Here is a 20,075-nt window from a genome sequence, read left to right as displayed (position 1 = left end):
GCCATGTTCATTAATCATCTTAACTAGATCTTTTGTATAATTTGCTGCAGCTTCTCCATCAGCACTTGCTGCTTCACCTTGTATTTTTATGCTATACAGACACCTTCTTTTGTTAAATCTCAGGGACCATCCACTGGTAGCTTTAAACTTTCCTTCTGCAGCCTCCTTAGCCCTCTCAGACTTCATAAAGTCAAAGTGAGTTAGGGCCTTGCTGTGGACTTCAGCTTAAGGGAATATTGTGGTTACTTTAATCTTCTGTTTAGACCACTCAAACTTTCTACATATCAGTAGTAAGTTTGTTTGACTTTCTTATCATTCTTGTGTTCACATAGAATAGCACTTTTAATTTCCTTCAAGAACTTTTCCTTTGCATTCACAACATAGCTACCCATTTGGTACAAGGGTCCTAGCTTTCAGCCTATCTTGGCTTTTAACATACCTACCTCACTAAGCTTACTCATTTTTAGCTTTTATTTAAAATGAGAAACATGTGACTCTTCCTTTCATTTGAACACTTAGAGGCCATTGTAGGGTTGTTAAGCTTAATTTTAACATTGTGTCTTGGGGAATAGGGAGGCCCATGGAGAAGGAGAGAGATGGGGAATGGCCAGTCAGTGGAGCAGTCAGAACATACACAATGTTTATCAATTAAGTTCCCCCTCTTACTTTAATATGTGGACATGGTTCATGGCATCCAGAACTAGAAGGAAAACATAAAAAGTCACTTATCATAGATTACCACAACAGATATTATAATACTGAAAAAGTTTGAAATATAGTGAGAATTACCACAATGTAACACAGATGTGAAGTGAGTGCAGGCTATTAGAAAAATGACTCCAATGGGCTTGCTTGATGCAGGGTTGCCACAGACCTTCAAAATATCAAAACCACAATAACTGTGAAGTATAATAAAGTAAAGTGCAACAAAATGAGCCTACCTTGTATATAAAGCATCCATAACTAAATTATACTCAACTTTGAGATCCTCTAGGATCTGGATTGAAGAAAGGATGTCTACTCTCACCACTTCTATCCAACATAGCACTGGAAGTCCTAGCAAGAGCAGTTAGGCAAGAAAATAAATAAAAAGAATCTAAAGCAGAAAAGAAAAAGTAAATTATCTCTGTTTGCAGGTGACATTATTTTTATGTAGACAATGATAACTACTACTACTACTAAACATACACAAACTGTTTAGAACTAATAAATGAATTCAGCAATATTGCAAAATAAAAATAAACATATAAAAATCAGTTGCATTTCTATATACTGCAAACTGTCTGAAAAAGAAATTAAGGAAACAATCGCATTTACAATAGCATCAAAAAGAATAAAATATTTAGGAATAAACTTAACCAAGGAAGTTAAAGACTTATACACTAAAAACTATAAAACAATGATAAAGGAAATTAAAGCAGACATAAATAAATGGAACAATAGCCCATGTTCATGGATTGGAAACATTAATACTGTTAAAATATTCATATTATCCAAAGTGATCTAAACATTCAATGCAATCTTTATCAAAACTCAAAAGACTTTATCAAATATTAGGTTGCTGTATACTAATGGTTTCATCTCTGGTATCCCAGATCTATTACAGATATCGATGCTTCTGTTCTTGTGCCAGTACCAGGATGATTTAACTATTATTGCTTTATAGTAAAGCTTAAAGTCAGGAAGACTGATGCCTCCCAGTTTGTTCTTCTTACTTAAGATTGCTTTGGCTATACGAGGTTTTTTCTGGTTCCATACAAAGTGCAGAATTATTTTTTCTAGATCTGTAAAGATTGCTGGTGATATTTTGATGGGGATTGCATTAATTCTGTAGATAACTTTAGGTAATATTGACATTTTAACGATATTGATTCTACCAATCCATGAACAAGGTAGATTTTTCCATCTGTTCAAATCATCTGACAAAAATACACAATGGGGAAAAGAATCCCTCTTCAATAAATGGTGCTGGGAAAACTGGTTAGCTACATGCATAAGATTGAAACAGGATCCCTACCTCTCACCTCTCACAAAAATTCACTCAAGATGGATAACAGACTTAAACCTAAGGCATGAAACCTTAAGAATCCTAGAAGAAGATGTTGAGAAAACCCTATTAGACACTGGTGTAGGCAAAGAATTTTTGAGGAAGAGCCCCAAGGCAATCACCTCTGCATCAAAAATAAACAAATGGGATCTCATCAAATTAAAAAGTTTCTGCACAGCTAAGGAAACCATCATCAGAGCAAATAGACAATCCATAGAGTGGGAGAAAATATTTGCGCTCTACACTTCTGATAAAGGTCTAATAACAAGAATCTATCTAGAACTTAAAAGAATAAACAAGAAAAAAAATCAAACACTCCCATCAAGAAATGGCAATGGAAATGAACAGAAATTTCTCCAAAGAAGACAGAATAATAGCCTGAAAACATATAAAAAAATGCTCAACATCTCTAATCATCAGAGAAATGCAAATCAAAACCACAATGAGATACCATCTAACACCAGTGAGAATGGCTTGTATCAAGAAATCCCAAAACAACAAATGCTGGCGAGGATGTGGAGAGACAGGAACACTCCTACATTGCTGGTGGGACTGCAAATTAGTGCAGCCTCTGTGGAAAAGAATTTGGAGATACCTCAAACAGCTAGATATAGAAATACCATTCAACCCAGCAATAGCATTGTTGGGCATCTACCCAAAAGAACATAAGACATTCTACTATAAAGACATCTGTACCTGAATGTTTATGGCAGCATAATTCACTATTGCAAGACCATGGAAACAACCAAGTGTCATTCAATTCAACAGTGGATAATTAAAATTTGGTATATGCTCACAATGGAATACTACTGAATTCTAAGAAATGACAGTGAGCTAGCACCGTTTATGCTATCCTGCATTAAGCTTAAGGCTGTTATCCCAAGTGAGGTGACACAAGATCAAGAAAACGGGCTCCACACCTACTCGCCATCAAATTGGTACTGACTGATTAATACTGTGGTGCTCAAATGGTGATGGTGCCCACCAGGGTTTGGGGGAAGGGGAGATACACATCTTAGGGTTGTAGCGAGCATTGTGTGTGTGGGGGAGAATACCTCTAACCCTTTCTAGGGAAAGGCAAAGATATACAATGTAACCCAAAGGTCAAAAAAAGAAAAAACAAACAAACTTGTATCGGGTGGTGGGCAGATGGGAGGGGGGAGGAAGGGAAGAATTTATACTTACAAAATAGGTGCGATGCGCACCACCTGGGGGTAGAACATGCTTGATGTTTTGGTAAGGCAGGGGGTTGGGGGAGGTATGGCAGGGGCAATATATGTAACCCTAACAATCTTTGTACCCCCATAATATGATAAAATAAAATAAAATTAATTTTAAAAACTCAAAAGGCTTTTTTTCTTATAGAAATAGAAAAAGCACTTTTAAAATTCATTTTGAATGACAAAAGATTCCAAGTAGCCAAGGCGATTCTGATCAAGAATAAAGCTCACTACACTTCTGATTTCAAAATAAATTATAAAGCTACAGTTGATCAAAAAAGTGTGGTACTGGTATAAAAGCATGTGTACAGATAAATGGAACAGAATAGACAGCCCAGAAACAAGTTAACACGTACAGGTTGAGTATCCCTAATCCAAAATGCTCCAAAATTTGAAACCTCTTGAGCACTTACCTAATGCTCAAAGGAAATGATGATTGGAGCATTTTGTATTTCAGATATACAGATCAGCAATGTTCAACTGGGAATATTCAAATATTCTAAAATCTGAAAATATCTGTAATCAGGTCCCAAGCATTTCAAATAAGGGATAGTCCACCTGTATGTGCTCAACTTTCTTTCCACATGGGAAAGAAAGATATCAGTCACTTATCTTATACCATGCACAAAAATCAACTCAAAATGGATTAAACACTTAAACCTAAGACCTAAAACCATAAAAATCTGAGAAGGAAGCATAGAGAAGAAGCATCTTGACATTGGCCTTGGCAAAGATCTCTTGGATATGACACCAATAGCACAGGCAACAAAAGCAAAAATAGACAAGTTAGAGTGCATCAAACTAAAAGCTTCTGTACAGAGAAGAAATCAATCAACAAAATGAAGACAATTTACAAAATGGAAGAAAATATTTGATAAATGGTTAATATCCAAAATATATAATTAGCTCCCACAACTTAATAGCAAAAAATAAATAAAAATTAAAAATGGGCAAAGGAACTGAATGGACATCTCTCAAAAGAAGATACACAAGTGGCCAACAGGTATGTGAAAAGGTGCTCAATGTTGCTAATCTTCTGAAAAATGCTATTCCAAACTACAATGGTTTATTACCTTATCCCTGTTATGATGACTATTATTAAGATAACAAAAGACAATAATTATTGGTGAAGATTTGGCTGGGTATATAGTAATCCCCCTTCATCCTTGGGGGATACTTTTCAAGATCCCTAGTTAATGCCTAAAACCACAGATAGTACCAAACCAGATATATACTGTTTTATTTTTTTGCTATAAATACATATCTATGATGAAGTTTAAGTCATAAATTAGTCATAGTAAGAGATTAAACATTATAACTAATAATAAAACAGAAGAATTATAGCAATATGTCACTCTTGTGCTTTGGAGCCATATTAAATAAAATAAGTGTTACTCGAACACAAGTACTGTGTACATAAGTACTGATACCACCACAGTCATCTGATATATGAGAAGTTTACTAAGTGACTAAGGGGCGGATAGCAAATACAGTGTGGTTACACTTGACAAAGAGATGATTCACTTCAGGAGGAGATTGGGAAGGATAGCACAAGATTTCATCACACTACTTGAAATGTGCAACTCTAAACTTATGAATTGTTTACTTCTGAAATTTTTCCATTTAATATTTTTGGACTGTAAGTTGACTGTTACAATTTGCATTTCAAAAATATTGACTGAAGGTATCTGAAACCATGGAAAACAAAAACAGGGATAAGAGGGGACTACTGTATATCCAAAGGAATTGAAATCATTCTCATGTTCTTTGCTGAATTATTCACCATAGAAAAGACATAAAAGCAACTTATATTAATGTATCCATTGAAGGATGAATGAATAAAGAAAATGTAATTTATATAAATGCCATAGAGTTTTATTCAGCCTTATAAGAAAGGAAATTCTGCCATCTACAACAACATGGATGAATCTAGAGGACATTATGCTACATTAAATAAGCCAGATACTAAAAGACAAATACTATGATTCCACTTATATAAGGAATCTAAAATAATCAAACCCATAGAAGCAGACAGTGGAATGGTGATTTCTGGTTTCTTGGGAAGGGGGAAATGAAGAGGTATTTGCCAAAGTGTGCAAAGTTTTGATAATACTAGTTGAATAAATCCTAGAGATCTACCACACAATACAATGTTTATAGTTACCATTACTGTATTATATTCTTAAAAATTTGCTAAAAGAGTAGATCTTATTAAGTGTTCTTATAACAATAATAACAAAATAATAATAAAGAGAGTGGGAGTAAATTTTTAGAGGTGATGGATAGTTTTATGGCATAGATTGTGTTGTTGATTTCATGGGTATGTATTTATCCCCAAACTCATCAAGTTGCAGACATTAAATAAGTACAACGTTTTGTATGCCAATCATATGTCAATAAAGTGGTTTAAAGTATATATTTATATTCATATGCATACTTTATTTATAAGTCTGTACTCAAGCAACACAAACATTTAATAGTGTAGCTATATATTTGGAAGAAGATGAACAGGAAAGGTCTCTGAGGAGTAAATTGTTACCAGACCCATAAAATTTCCTCTGTATAACTTCTATGGAAACACACTCATGTCTTCATTTATGCAAATTAGAAAATTAGGTAACAGAATAGATATAGCAGAATAAACTAGCAGTTGCAAAGGAATTGGTGGTTGAAGGAATACTATCAAAGTACAATACCCTAAGGTATTTTGGTATAAGGACAAAAATAACAACCATTCAATAGGCCCTGCAGATATTATACAGTATAGTAGAAATCACATTATGTAAACTACACGAATTTTTCATATAGATGATATCTCTATTTGATCGTCATTTTTAAATTTAACTATTTTGTTTAAAGTCATTTTCTAATGTTTTAAGCCCTTCTGTGTTTTCTTAAATAAAATGTAGAGAACTTAAATTAACTTCATTCTTGATATAAAAAAATTATAATCTCTGACTACACTTACACACATATAATATATAGCACACACATATATAACAAGGTTTTTAAAATAATTATATTAACATATATGTGCAGACTTACTGGTTAAAATCTTACAAAACATACAATATTTTGACACTTTGATCTATTTTTAATTTACTATAAATGAGGCCAGCATTTAATTAATGAGTTATAATGCCTCTGACAGCATGAAATAATGATGAATGAGACACATGAGGAGTTGTCCAAGGTTGATTTGCTCAACAATTACCACTGGTACTTTATAGATGATACTTCCTCACTTCAATCTTTAAATACTGAAACTTGCTTTTTCTTGGTAACTTGTAAGTAGCATATAAAATAAAGCACTAAGCATGAGTCTATATAATGCTAATTAGCCTTTAGAGGCAATGAAAAATACTGTTCAATCTTCTTTAACTAGCAATTTCTTAATGCCAATATTAGTTGTACTCAAGTTACTGAAACTTTTTCCTAGAGGTTTCTTCCAATTGTCTTGAAGAGAACATTTTATATGATAGTTTGGCCACATTCTCTCCTACTTTTCTTCTATTCAGAAGAAGAAATTTAGTAAAAAGGGGGCATTGGATTAGTTAATCATTCAGCAAACACAGATTAAACATGTTTGAGCTGGGCAGTGATCCCTATGCATTGAGAACCCTGTAAGAAAAGAAAATATCACAACGTTTCTCATTAAGTTACTTGTAAAACATGTAAAAGAAGCAAAAATAATGAAACATGCCAAAGCTTTTACAGGAGCCCTTAAACTCATATGGAGAGTGGTGCATGAACATACACACATGTGCTTGCACAAAAAATTTTTCACAGATCACAATTTCAGATTTCCTATGATCAGGAGACTCCCCGTGCTGTTGCCTGCCAAGAACTGCCAAGCGCAGCACATCAAGCTATAATGATGAAGTCATTCATTAGCTAGCAGGTGGCTAAGCTAATTGATTTGGGAGACAGTGTGGTCTAGTCAGAGTGGAGGAAGATCAAGCTTTGATCTGTAACCATCCTAACAACTGAACTGTCTATAACTTATTTTATATCTTTGGATCTCAATTTCACCAATGCCAAACATCAGTATAAAAAAACCCCACTAATTCTAAAGTTATAGGTTGATGTTTCCTCAAGAATTGTTTTCTGTTTTCCTTTTCCCTACTTGTTGATATTCTTAAAAGATTGACTTGGGCCCAGAAATAAACTCACTCTCTCTCTCTCTCTCTCTCTCTCTCTCTCTCTCTCTCTCTCTCTCTCTCTCTCTCTCTCTCTCTCTCTCTCCATAACTATGTAGCAAAATCACTAATCAGGAAAGAAGCTAGTAGGTCATCGTTAACCTGAGCTAGTCTGATAAGAAAGATTAATTAACCATTACCCTCACACCCAGAAAGAACTGCATTGGAGGGCAGAGCTCATCTGGCAGTCTGCTTGTATGACTCTCCTGACAAGGAGAAGTATGTTTCAGGCTACCATAATCCAGCTGGGAAAGTCTTACATGATCACATTAGGTGTCTTCAGGATTTGGGAGTAGCAAAGGCTTAAAGAGCTGCCATTCAGATCAATGTTGGTTTTTCCCATAACATTGAAGTAGTAGAACCCTGTCCTCAAAGAGTTCACAGATTCGTGGAGAGATAGATATACACCGATGAATTCAGCACAACACAGATTTCGCATGTGTACTAAGAAGGGCAAGGCCCAGCTTTCAGTATCAAGGAAAACTTCCTGTAGGACAAAGTACTTGGAAAATGACAAAGAGATCAAATAAATACTATAGGAAAGCATCTTGGCAAAGTCTATAACAGAAGTTCTTCCCAATGTATATGTTAATATTCAGGTTGTTCCTTTTTCTGAAAAAAAATCTCACAGTAAATTTAGGACTGCTAACATATTTCTCAGTGCTGCCTAGGAATTGTTTTATAGTGTTTCTGTCCCTCTCTCTTTCTAGAAATCTCACCCATCACTCCTCTCTTCCTCTAGTTATTCCCTCCTCATCTTTAGGTCTCAGGTTAAATAACTAAATACTCGAATTCCCTTCATTTGCAAAATATATTCTGACCACTCAAGTCTAAAGTCTGAGATCTGTCCTTTTATAGCAGCCACTATTTTCCCAATCAGCATTTATTACAGTACACAATAATTGTCTCTTTACTTTTCTTGCCATTCTCCATTTAAGTTCCATAAAAAAGGGCCTCTTTTTATCTCATTTATCCTCATATTTTTATACTTATCATACACAGCATATAGTCAATAAATATGTCAAATAAACCAATGAATAAATACATGAATATAAAATTACATGAATATATGTATGTACTTATGTACCTCCCTACACATGTACTTTCACACATGTGAATTTCTTATTCCTTTTATTTTTTGTCCCTCCAGTATTTTTAGTATGTACTTAATGTATCAAGTAGGAAACTAAGGTAGGCACAAAGGAAGAGGTGAAAAACAATGGCAATTATTAGAAGTTTGTACTAGGTAGGTTCATCATTACAGGGAACAAGTCAAATATCCTGTCATTAAAACTGTAATATAACTGCTGTTCAACTCTAAAGATTACACTAGCATAAAATTGGAGTTTTTAAATTCCTGATTGACCATGGCATGGGGGGCTGAAGGCATTGAGTTTAAAGGACTCTGTATCGATTAGAGTGATGGATTCAGATATAGGGACTTAAAGCACATGAGATGTCTTCTTTTCCTGTCTCCCAGCACAATAGCCTTAACCAACTGAAACTATATTCGTTGGGAAGTTAATTATATTTTTATTTCCTGTTTTCTATTTCATTGCTTTGTTCTTGTCAGAAGATATAGGTATAGTTCCAAGGAGCTTCACTAATTGAAATATCAGGAAAAAGGTAGCTACCTTGTTTATAATAGTGTACAAAAAGGTGTCTTGTTTCATAAGTTTATCTTTCTCTGGAAGCTGACAGACACCTGGGTTACTAGGCAACCACCCATTTCTCACAATCAACAAGTATAATATCATACATGTAAGAGGTATCAATACACTGCTCCCTACAAAGATGAACAAAGATTTACAAGTGACAGTGATAAAAGCTTGGAAACAGAGGTAGGAGAGGGGACCCAGATGAGGGATAATAAATAGACCATCTGGCAGACGAGTGTAAGATATGGTTGGGAATCTTCCCTCAGTCTAACTGAGGGGCTGTAAACAGTATTTTGTCAACACACTCCAGGGCTCAGCCCTTCAGTTGGTGGCAATGACTGCTGCCAGTTGATGAACAACACACCATCTGAACAGCTGTGAGGAATTTTCCTGTTAGCCTTGAATATGTGATTGGCATCAGGTGACAGGATTGTTAAGTAGCAAGGCCTTCTATACATTTTCCCTGGGTGTTATAGTCTGAGGATTAAGCAAAATAGGGTGCAGGTCTTATAGCATGGCCAATTTGTCTAGGTGCTATGTTCCATGTACTTTATTAATTGAATAATTGACAGGAGGGAGACTTCCCTCCTCTAATACACAGAAAGCTCTTCAGCTTAAAGATAATCTGTTTTCTCTGCCTTAAGCTCTCCAGAGGATGTGTGAAGCAGTGTTCTGTGTAGTCTTGAGTAGACAGCCAGAAAATTTGTGAACCTCAGGAAATAAGTCTCTGGCAGTGATGGGGAGGTCCAAGCAGACATTGTGTAATATTTTGTGTGGAGTAAGTTGTTTTCTACATTTTATTTAAAAGGAGAAGGATTCACCATAAAAGCAACAGCATGACCTTTGTAAGAGCACTGAAACTTAAAGTCGGAGCAAGTAGTTTGGGATCTTGTCCCACTGTGTTTTAAGTGATAATAATGGCAACAAATGTAAACTCACCCAGTCTCAGTTTCCCTGCTTGTCAGATTCTGATAATAATGCCAAATTTTAAAAGTGTTTTTAGCTACACCCAGAAAGATATATTGCATTCTCAAGTTAAGAGGTAGAGATCTAGGAAAAATAGATATTCAATTATAGTTGAATAATTAAAATATTATTGACAATAAAAATGGTAGATTTGTTGAGCGCTTATTATTATTAAGAACTATGATATGCTTTAAATATATAATTGTATTTATTCTTCACAATATCCCTTAGAGGTAAGTACTAATATTATCCCATTTTATGTATTAGGAAACTGAAGCAAAGACATTAGGCTTTCCTAGGGTATACATATCATTGCCTGGCATTTAAACCCAGGCAATCTGACTGCCTTCATTTTGACACATATTTTTTGCTTTCCAAACTTTTCATAGTTCTCTTTCAAGCTGCATTACTTTATAAATGGACAGGAAGATAAATTACATTTTTATTATAGTTCTTCACTTTCACTTTTCCCTTAGCTGACATATAGTTTTTATATGATTTTTTTAATATTCTATTTTTTTTATTTCAAAGTATTACAAGGGTACAAATGTCTTTGATTACATGAATCACTTTTGTAATGTTTGAGTCAGGATTAAAAGTGTGCCCATCACCCAGATAGTGTTCATTGTACCTGTTAGGTTGGTTTTCACCTATCCCCTCCTCTACCCCCCACTTGATTTCCATTGAGTTTTACTTCCCTCTATTAACAAGTGTGCTCATCAGTTAGTTCCAAGTTAATAGTGACTATATATGGTATTTGTTTTTCCATTTTTTAGCTACTTCACTTAGGGTAATGGTATCCAGTTCCATCCAAATTATTGCAAAGGCATTAAGTAATCCTTTCTCAAGGCTGAGTAGTATTTCATGGTATACATATACCACATTTTGTTAATTCACTCATGTACTGATGGGCATTTGGGTTGATTCTACATCTTTGCAATTGCGAATTGTGCTGTAATAAACATTCCAGTCTTTTTGATAAAATGACTTCTTTTCTTTTGGGTAAATACCCAGCAATGGGATTGCTGGATCAAATGGCAGGTCAATTTTTAGTTATTTGAGAAATCTCCATACTGTTTTCCATAGAAGTTGTACTAATTTGAAGTCCCACCAAAAGTGTATAAGTTCCTTTCTCTCTGCATCTATTGTTTTTGGAGTTTTTAATAAAAGCCATTCTGACTGGGGTAAGATGAAACCTCAGTGTGGTTTTAATTTGCATTTCCCTGATAGTTACTGACATTGAGCATTTTTTCATATGCTTAATGGCCATTTGTCTATCTTACTTTGAAAAGCTTCTGTTCATGTTTTTTGTCCACTTTTTAATGGGCTTGTTTGATTTTTTTCTTGCTGATCTGCTTGTGTTCTTTGTATATTCTAGTTATTAGTCCTTTATCAGATGTATAGCTCTGGAGTATTTTCTCCCATTCTGTAGGTTGTCTATTTGCTCTGTTAATTATTTCCTAGGCTGTGTAGTAGCTTTTTAATTTAATCAAGCCCTGTTTATTTATTTTTGTTGTTATCGTGATTGCCATTGGGTCTTATTCATAAATTATTTGCCTAAGCCAATATCTAGAAGAGCTTTTCTAACATTTTCTTCTAGAATTCTTATGGTTTTATGCCTTACATTTAATTCCTTTATCCATCTGAAATTAATTTTTGTGAGTGGTAAGAAATATGGATCCTGTTTCATTCTTTTGCATGTGGCTATCCAATTTTCCCATCGCCATTTATTGAATAGGGCTTCTTTTCTCCAGTGTATATTGTTATCTGCTTTGTTGAAGATCAGTTGGCTGTCTGTGGATGATTTTATATCTGGGTTTTCTGTTCTTTTCCATTGGTCTATGTCTCTATTTTTGTACTAATACCATGCTATTTTGGTTATTGTAGCTTTGTAGTTTAGTTTGAAGTCTGGTAATATCACTTATAAATATAGATGCAAAAATCCTCAATAAATACTAGCAAACTAAATGCAACAGCACATCAATAATAATAATAATAATAATCCATTCTTACCAAGTAGGATTCATCCCAGGGATGCGAGAATGGTTCAATGTACATAAATCAATAAATGTGATTCACCACATAAACAGAAGCGAAAACAAAGATCATATGATCATCTCAATAGATGCAGAAAAAGCATTCAAGAAAATTTAGCATCCTATCATGATAAAAAGCCTCTAGAATGTAGGCTTAGAAGGGACATATCTTAAAATTATAAAAGCTGTATATCACAAACCCACAGACAACATCATACTAAATGGGAAAAAGTTGAAAGCATTCTCACTAAGAACTGGAACAAGACAAGGATGCCTACTGCAACTACTTGTATTCAAGATAGTGCAGGAAGTCCTAGCCAGAGCAATCAGACAAGAGAGAGAAATTAAGTGTATCTAAATTGAGAAAGAGGAGGCCAAACTATCACTTTTTGCAGACAATAGGCTCTTATATTTAGAAAACCCCAAAGATTCCACCGAGAGACTCCTGGAGTTGATAAATAAATTCAGCAAAGTCTCAGGTATCAAAATCAATGTACACAAATTAGTAGCATTCCTATACATCAATAACAGTCAAGCTGAGAGTCAAATCAAGGACTCAATATCATTCACAATTGCTCTAAAGAAAACAAAATACCTAGGAATATACTTAACCAAGGAGGTCAAAGATCTCTACAAAGAGAAGTGAGGAACACTGAGAAAAGAACAGAACACTGAGGAAAGAAATCACAGATGATACAAACAAATGGAAAACATATCATGCTTGTGGATCAGTAGAATCAACATTATTAAAAAGTCCATAGTGCCCAAATGATTTACAGATTCAATGCAATGCCCATCAAAATACCAACGTTGTATTTCACAGATCTAGAAAAAATAATTCTGCACTTTGTTTGGAACCAGAAAAGAGCTCAAACAGCCAAAGCAATCTTAAGCAAAAGGAGTAAATCAGGAGGTATCACATTACCAGTTTTTATATGATTTTTAGGTTTTTTCTTTGACACAGTCTTAACTTTACAGAGGGGTACAAAGATACTTTAGAGTTTGTTATATTCTCTTCACCAGTTCCCTTAATATTAACATCTTGTATAACCATGGCCCATTTGTCAAAACCAATAAATTAACATTGATACAGTAAGGTTAAGTATTTAACATTTGTTTATATTTTTTAATCTATTGACAGAGGAAAACTCAAGCAATTCCACTATTACCAAAAGATAAGCTTAGGCCAAATCTATCTAGAAATATTTCTCTGGTTTGTGAATGGTGGTCACTTTAGGAGTTTGGATCCTTCCATCTCACCTGAGATAATCTCTTCTGATTATCATGAAATGTGGATTATTAATGAAAATGACAGGAAGTTGGCTATATTTTTGTGGTTTTGTTTTAGATGTGCTATTTTGAGCTTTTCTTTCAAAGCATAGTAAGCAGCTATTCCATCAAACAAATCTCCTGAGAGTCCAAACATGGACTTTGCTATATATTATCTGTATTGCCCCATTACACCAAAGAGATGTAGCATCTGCAAAAGTAGGGGAATTCTTTTATAATTCCTCCCTTCCTGACCCATGCTCAAGACAGCTCAGCTCTATAGATAATATTAACTTGATTACAGCTTCTAGGTGTATTCCACCAGTAGAAGAGATAGGCAAGAGATGAGAGGACAAGAGAGAGAGATTGAAGTATGTTCCCATGTGTTTCCCAAATCCCACGCTTTTTAATTTTTTTATTTTTAATTATTATGGGTACATAATAGTTGCATATCTTCACAGAGTACATGTGATATTTTGATACAGGCATACAATGTGAATTTAATTAAAAAACATCATAGTGACTGATAATTATAAGAGCTCAACAAATCTACTATTTTTATTATCAATAATGCTATCCCACTCTTTTGAGCTGTGATTTTGGCAGCAGCTGCATCCTAAGACTACAGCTTCTCTCTGGCAGCCAGGGCTCTGAATCGGGCTCAGGTAACATGTTTTCTTCTCTCTCAATCTTCCTGTCCTGACTTTTAATAGGTCCTGCTCTTTCTAGTGGCTTGAAGCTTTCACAGCTCTTGTTGGTTCTCTTATCTCTACCTAACTTCTGAAAATAGTCACTTTAATGAACTCCTTTTTGATACCCTCTCTGAGTGTGCCATCTGTTTCCTGCTGTCATTATCATTAATGCATTATATATTCAAAATAACTTTGGACTCTAAACTTTGTTGTGAAAAATTCATAAATTTTCTATTTGTTTAGATGATCAAATTATAAACATAAATATCCATTACCTGTAAGTACAAATTAGAAATTCATACATATATTTTCTTTAGAAAACAGGTTTTTAGGATAGTAGCATGTCCAAGATTCTAGTTATCTCAAACAAAAGAGAAGCATTTAAAATCCCTCTTCCTTACCTGACCAGATATCCACATACTAGTAATGTCCTTCCTGCCTTATTTATCTTGCTGACTCTACTTGTCTTAGCCAAATTCCATTGTTCCCTCTTTCACATGGCTCCATCTGCTTTAAATACCCTCTTTTGTATTATGTAATAATTTTTATATAAAACACAAGATTCTTGCATTAACAGCCTTAAAAGAATTTGTCCGAATGTTAGAGTAGGAGACTAGAAGACAGGGCTGAGACTGGATGCAGGGGCTTGAAGATCAGATGCAGGTGTTAAAATAAGTAATTCTTAAGCACAAGCAAACTAGACGGGCTGACAACCACAGGCAAGAACTAGGTTTGACCAGCTTGTCAGCTATCTCTCCCACCTTATATGAACTTTGGTTAATTATAATATCATTTACATTGTGGTTTTAAAATTTGTCCACCCTTGAAATCACCATGACGGTTTTGAAACAAACGTATAAAGTATGAAAATGGGAGGGAACCCAATTCTAGGAATTACTACCCAAATTTGTAGTAAAAGCCAAACCTTGGCCTTGAATATTCTTCCCCTCAATTAGTAAGACTACAAAATATCTAAAACCTCTTCTTCTCAGTGTAGCTGCTCTTTTTCAAGATTGTTCACTCTCCTCTCTGAGAGTGTACTTTTGCTTTCAATAAAAGCTGTCACTTTCCTGCCTTATGTGGTATGTCCCGAAATTCTTTTCCCAGTGAACACCAAGAACTTGGAAAAACCTCCACGCTGAGTCTGATAACATTAAGGTATACATTGGTAAGAACATATCCTAAGGAAATAAAACTCTGTATCCACATAAAATTGAGCCCATCCTTCAAAGTGAGATATCACAAGTATGGAAAAACATGTACTCACCATCAAACTGGCACTAATTGATTAACACTAGGTGCTCACATGGTAATGATACTCACTGGACGCTGGTCAGGTAGGAGGGGTGGTGGCATGGGGGTAGGGGGGTTGAGGGTAAACCCACAGTGGAAATGAGGCACACTGTATGGGGCAATGACATGCTTGTAGACCTGGCTTGAGCGAGGCCAACGCATTTCATGTAACCCAAATGTTTGTACTCCCATAATATCCTGAATTAAAAATAAAAAACAAACAAACAAAAGATATCATTTGCAACACTTTAAAAAACATTAACCCAGAAGATAATGCCTTATGGAAGGAAATGATTGACTAAAATATGGTGTATCTATATAATAAAATATTAAGAAGACATTAACAGTCATCTTTTTAAGCCATATTAATATAGATAAAAACATCTTATACACTTGCACCCAGAAATAGAAACATAGATACAGAAAGATATTTACAAAAATGTTGATGATAATCTTCTAAAGTACATAGAAGTACATATTTGCCATGATTCCTCTTTATGTATAACTGTGTTTTTTATATTTAATATGCATTCTTTAAAAATAACATAAAATCTAGAGTATAATATACTAAATAAAAATAGTAATTCTTCCCTTAAATGTATAACTCAAAACATCCCACATGCTACCAGCAAGCATCCTGAAGTTCTAAATTTCACTCCATTGGGAGATGCAAAATTAGGTTGAGAGCAAATTTACATTTTGGAAATTGTGTAAATGAAAAATCTGCAGGCTGTAAGGGCTAAAAAAAAAAAAAAAGGAAAAAGAAAAAAAATCTGCAAATGGGAACAATAGTAATTTGTCCCAAATTTACCATTCTTTGTTTAATGTGAACTAGACCTTTTGTGAAGTTTTTTCTTGCTTTGCAACCCAGCTATTTTGCCCAAGGTTGATGCAGTATTCAGGTCAGATATGCATCAAGCACTCTATTTTGTAGATTTCATGTTTTATTTATGGTTATTGTTTTAGACGCTATTTCTCCTATCTTGGAGCTGAATCCCTGCCAGAATGACTCTTTAAAAATAACAAAATAGTGTGAACAATAGCAATTGTACTTAGAATATTTTCCTCTGTATAACTGGCACTGCTGACAGGAAGTGAGAATTTTGGTTTGGCCTGAAGGCTTAATGTAAATAAGAATCTAAATGACTCAGTTTTTTATTACTAAGCTCTGCCTGTGATAGAATTCTTTGACACTCTAGCCCCCACAGGAAGAAGCTAACACAGGTGCCAGCCTGTGCCAGAATATTCAATTAACTATGTATCAAGGTGACCCTTTTGTCCAGTGGGTGCCAAGACTGAAAAAAAAAAAAAAGATTCCATTATTTTTACAGATGACTGTATTAGATTACCTTGCATCTACCAACAAGTCTTTATGATTTTATAATCGTCGATTTGTGATTTTTGCAAAGCCCCCTACTCTGGTCTAGGGATTGCAGCTATAAAATACAATGACACTAATACTTATATAAAGCTTTAGAATTCACAAAAGTAATTTTATATATCTTGCTTCTCACAATAATTCACAGCACTTTAAGGTAAATATTGTCATCTCCATTTAACAGACAAGGAAACTGAGATTTAATTTAGTTGATGAACTTCCCTAGGTTATTAGGCAATTGATGGGGCTGGTTTTCAAACTAGTTTGTTAGCTTTTAAGGTTATGGAATTTTTACTATCTCATGTTGTTAAAATAACATATTATTTGGCCAGGCGTGGTGGCTAATGCCTGCAATCCTAGCACTCTGGGAAATTGACGTGGGAGGATCGCTTTGAGCTCAGGAGTTCGAAACCAGCCTGAGCAAGAGCAAGACCCTGTCTCTACTAAAAATATAAAAATTAGCTGGGTGTTGTGCCATACCTGTAGTCCCAACTGCTCTGGAGGCTAAGGCAAGAGGATCACTTGAGCCTAGGAGTTTGAGGTTGCAGTGAGCTATGATGACACCACTGCCTTCTAGCCAGGGTGACAGACCAAAACTGTCTCAAAAAACAAAATATACCATATATATAAATAAAATTATAAAACCACATATAAATTCCTGTGGTTCACATTATTTTACAGTTGCTAACTAATGAAAATCAATAAATCACATACTTTTTCTCCAATAGCTGAAAACAGAGACCCTGATCCTTTAAATTTTATAATTCCAGAGCTGTTTTATAACTTTAAGTAATTCAAAGTTTCACATACTTCCAACATCTATCACAAATGTTATCACATATTTTATACTATCACAGATGTGTCTGTGGAAAAAAAGTTTGAAAGATACTCACTGGAAAGACATTTTATTGAGAAAATTGACTTTGCTAAAAAAAATATTGCACTAACTTATTTTTTTGTAATGAGGATACGTATGATAGTCTCCTCATTTATATGTTTTGTAGGTTTAAATTTTCTTCCAGCAAAGGTTTATGAAATCTGAGCACACACTTTTCCTAAATTTTGAAAAGTGAAAGGCTAAAAATAGAAAGGCACGTTTTGCTTATTGGCCCCCTACTCCTTTGGAGTCCTGCTGAAAGGTCATCAAAGAAAGAAATAGTGCTCAGTTCACACCACAGCTGAAGGTTGTGCTGATTTCGTGTCAATTTGAAGAGTTATGACACTTTATGTGAGAGAGAATATTTTATTCCTTTCCATTTTCTTTTTGTTTAATTCTCAAACCTAATACAAAAACCTACAGTTTTTACACTCTCCCAATACCACAGTTCTTTCTTGTCCCGTGCAGATCACAGGACATATGACCCTTCATTATTTTCTATCACTACAACTCTCCTCCAGCTGCGTCCCCTATCATCACTACCACCCTCATCATCACACTATGCCTCATCCCTTTCTCTTCACCTCCTATATATCATTAAGAAAATACTCTTTTTAAAAATTTTAATCAAAACTCCCTTGACTTACCGCACTTTATATCTCCACTCACAAACTAAGTGGCGTTGTGATCTCTCCTTCCCTCCTAGTTCTATGAAGTAGGCAGGCGTCTTGCTAAAACTATTTCTCAGCAGTACTATACTATGAATATTATCCTATCCAGACTCCTCCAAGAACTGTTCTATCAACTGCACCCTTTCCTTAACTTCAACTATTTCTGTATCTATCTATCTATCTATCTCTTTTAACCAAAGAAAACATAGACCTCTTCCATATTAAATCAATGTATCTCCTTCTCAATCAAATATATGTCTCTTTTTAAGAATAGCACTAACTCTACACCTAAAGTAGTGAGTCCTTAGGTACTGTCTTCATTTTGTCATCATCTATTCATACTTCAACCCAAGTATGGCTCCCAACTTCCCACCCCTGATCTTATTCCTATGAAAGTATTCTTTTTAGTACCCTTAATGATTTTATATTTTATAAAATTGAGTGGCTATATTTTCCTTTTGAAAAATAATCTTTCTTTTTTTCTGATAATAAAATCCAACAATATATGCTAATTATTGACTATTTGATATGTATATTCTTTATCATTTTAAATCATTTTCTTATCTCATTTCACTCCCCCCATTATTTTCATTGTCACTCCCCTTATTCTCATTCATTTTTACTCCCCCCATTTTTAATTAGATTTGCTAACATTGTCCTATTAAGAATCGGTTTTTAAATTATTCTACTTAGTTTCTTTTATTGAATAATATGTTCTCTTAATACCTTCCTCTTAGTTTCACTAGAGTTGCTCTTTTAGTCTTTAAAGTCTGAACTGAATGCTCATTTATGTTATAATAAAAAATTAAAGGCCGGGCGCTGTGGCTCACGCCTGTAATCCTAGCTCTTGGGAGGCCGAGGCGGGCGGATTGCTCAAGGTCAGGAGTTCAAAACCAGCCTGAGCAAGAGCGAGACCCCGTCTCTACTATAAATAGAAAGAAATTAATTGGCCAATTGATATATATATAAAAATTTAGCCGGGCATAGTGGCGCATGCCTGTAGTCCCAGCTACTCGGGAGGCTGAGGCAGAAGGATCGCTCGAGCCCAGGAGTTTGAGGTTGCTGTGAGCTAGGCTGACGCCATGGCACTCACTCTAGCCTGGACAACAAAGGGAGACTCTGTCTCAAAAAAAAAAAAAAAAAAAAAAAAAAAAAAATTAAAAATATAGTTTTACCTCTAGGAAGGGTTATAAGGGATTCATATTTTGATAACTATGATTTAATATATTCTAAATATTCTGAAATTATCTTTTTATTTGGGTTTAGTAATTATTTAGTAGAGTATGTTTTTCTTTCTTTGGTTAATAGTTCAGTGTTAATCTGTTTGCTTGATATGGCATTTTAAATTCATTTTTATGTTATGATATTCAGAGAATCACAGAATGAGATCAGAGAATGTGGATAAGATAATGCCTTCTTTTCCAGAACTAAAGTGTGTTTTTTGGTGTTTTTTGTTTCTTTTTAGCGTTGTACATAATGAATTTTATCGTTAATACATAAAGGTTAATAGAAAAGTATCTTTTTGTATGTATAGGGGACAATCTTCAATATCTACTTTTTATTTCATCTTTATTAATTATACTATTCAAATCCTTTATAATCTTTTAACATTTTTATCTGCTTTGTTTGTCATGGAACGATAGTGGTAGGTTAAACACTCCTATAACCGTTGTGTTTCAGTCAAAATGTTGACAGGGCCTCAATATACATGTTGATGCTATACCATTAGATGTCTAATGATACAGGCTATGGATATATTTTATGGCAGT

The sequence above is a fragment of the Microcebus murinus genome, chromosome 18 (assembly GCF_040939455.1).
Source record: "Microcebus murinus isolate Inina chromosome 18, M.murinus_Inina_mat1.0, whole genome shotgun sequence".
NCBI classification, from domain to species: Eukaryota; Metazoa; Chordata; class Mammalia; order Primates; family Cheirogaleidae; genus Microcebus; species Microcebus murinus.
The sequence above is the reverse complement of the archived record's forward strand: the minus strand, read 5'-3'. Positions refer to the sequence as shown.